Source organism: Ursus americanus, chromosome 19 (genome assembly GCF_024610735.1).
Source record: "Ursus americanus isolate L20-20 chromosome 19, mUrsAme1.1.p, whole genome shotgun sequence".
Taxonomy (NCBI): Eukaryota; Metazoa; Chordata; class Mammalia; order Carnivora; family Ursidae; genus Ursus; species Ursus americanus.
The window spans coordinates 38,407,151-38,409,585 of record NC_142145.1 but is presented as its reverse complement, the minus strand read 5'-3'; the positions used below and the strand labels follow the sequence as shown (position 1 = coordinate 38,409,585).

At 37.5% G+C, this 2,435-nt stretch overlaps 1 non-coding gene across 1 annotated transcript; it reads right to left on the bottom strand.

Moving 5' to 3' along the window:
• Positions 1–1,576: 1,576 nt before the first annotated feature.
• LOC123782109 (U6atac minor spliceosomal RNA) lies at positions 1,577–1,701 on the bottom strand. Its single transcript, XR_006776915.2, has one exon. It is a non-coding gene; the product is annotated as a U6atac minor spliceosomal RNA (small nuclear RNA).
• Between the last annotated feature and the right edge of the window lie 734 nt (positions 1,702–2,435).

Below are 2,435 nucleotides of genomic sequence, written 5' to 3'. Positions count from 1 at the left end.
CAGTAAATGGAAAAGTAAACCTACATTTTTTTTTATTCCAAAGCCTGTTCTTATAACCATTATGCTATAATGCCTGAATAGTGGGAGTTCCTACAGAAACCCACAGAGTTTAGTCAAAGCATTAGAAATATTTTTGAGTGGCTTCCTTATATTTTCTAAGATGTCCCAATCTGCACCTTGACTCTTGCTCAGGGACAAACATCTGTGTGTTAACTGCATTAAAATCATTGTTCAGGCAACTGTGAAATGTTAATTTGTGGTATTATGTGTGAATTTTCAAAAGTTCAAGGGGAAAAGTTCCATACAATTTATACATTTGACTTCTGATTTTTCAACTTACTATTTAATTTTACTTGGAAACCCACAATTCCTGTGGCATCGTGGGTGGGGTCAAATAGGATCCATCAAGAGCTAGTAGGGATGGGAGAACAGTCGTAATCCAGTTGGAATAGATTTCAGTCATGGAAGCATAGTAGAAAACAACATTTTAGACCTATGCTAGGATCTACCAAGATATCAGTGCAAGGTTACTCCTTGACCATTTGATAACTGATAATGGTTTATAGTGTTCAGATTATATACTAATTTCTTTTGTTACTATTTAAATAAAATTCTTAAGCCTTTTTACTATAAACCAGTTCTATATCTGGTTTGTGTCCCATAATATTTACACTCTCTATCAAATGAATCAGACCAATGTTTAAAATGGCAAGAATGGGACACCTGGGTGGCTCAGTCAGTTAGGTGTCTAGCTTCTGCTCAGGTTGTGATCCTGGGGCCGTGGCATTGAGACCCGCATTGGGTTCCCTGCCCAGTGGGGAGTCTGCTTCTCCCTCTCCCTCTGCTACTCCCTCTACATGTACTCTCTCACACTCTCTCTCTCAAATACATAAATTAATAATCTTAAAAAAAATAAAATGGCAAGAATAGAAAAGTGTCATGGATGGCTTATTAGGGGATCATTTCTAATGCAGAGTTTTTTTGTTTTGTTTTGTTTTTGTTTTGTTTTGTTAGTTTTTAGTTAAATTCCAGGTGCATACGGTCTAGTATTAGTTTCAGGTGTACCATACAGTAATTCAACACTTCCATACAATAGCCAGTGCTCATCACAAGTGCACTCCTTAATCCCCATTCCCTATTTTGCGCATGCCCCCACCCACTTCCCCTCTGGTGACCATCAGTTTGTTCTCTGTGGTTAAGAGTTTGCTTCTTGGTTTGCCTCTCTCTTTCTCTTTTTTTCCCCTTTGCTCATCTGTTTTGTTTTCTTTCTTTCTTTCTTTCTTTCTTTCTTTCTTTCTTTCTTTCTTTCTTTCTTTCTCTTTCTTTCTTTCTTTCTTTCTTTCTTTCTTTCTCTTTCTTTCTTTCTTTCTTTCTTTCTTTCTTTCTTTCTTTCTTTCTTTCTTTCTTTCAAGATTTATTGATTTGACAGAGAGAGAGCACGCACAAGCAGAGGGAGTGGCAGCCAGAGGGAGGAGAAGCGGGCTCCCTGCTCAGTGGGCTCTATCCCAGGCCCCTGGGATCATGACCTGAGCCAAAGGCAGACACTTAACCGGCCCCTCATTTGTTTTGTTTCTTAAAAAAACAATGGTTAGATGGCACAAAGTAGGCGGCAATGCCTTAACAGTATGTGTGTTGTCAGGCCTGGGGTCTTCTTCCTTCGTTGTCAGGGGACTGCTAACCTTGCCTCCTTTCATGCAACACTCTAGTACAGATTTTTTTAAAAGCAAGAAAAAGAAAAACTGGACATATTTCCCGACTTCCAGGACTTGTATTTTAAATGTCCTGGTTATGACAAAGAAAGCCTTTATTTAAGACCGAATGGAATTATCATGATCCACAAGCAATAATCATTAATGATATAATTACAAACAAGAATCATTCTAAATACAGCTATTTGTTCTTCAACATGTGAGACAATTGGAAATTTTAATTTATTCATTCAATACATATTTATTGAGCATCTACTATAGGCTAGCTGTTTCTATTGTTTGGGGATCATTGATGGACAAATAAAGGGTTCTTTCCCTTGTGGTTCTTGTGCATTTTCATGAAAATATATTCTGTACATATGGACAACAGAATCATAACCAACCCCAAATTTTATTCTTTATTTCTAAAAAATTTGAAAGAACTCAGAAGAAATCCCTATAAAATAGGTGATACAAAATGCATGTGAGTTGTCAGGCATACTTTACACATATTAACTAATTTAACCTTCACAAAAGCCCTATGACACGACTTTCATTCCCATTTTATAGATGAGGAAATGAGGCAGGGAGAGGGTAAAAAAACTTGCCAACATCATACAACTTTGCCTCTAGCGCAGCTGGGACTTAAACCCGTTCCTTTATCTCCCTGGTCTTTATTCTAACCCACCACATGATTCTGTTTTGCTGGGATAGACCTTCAGCCAAAGCTTCCCAGAAGTTTTAATG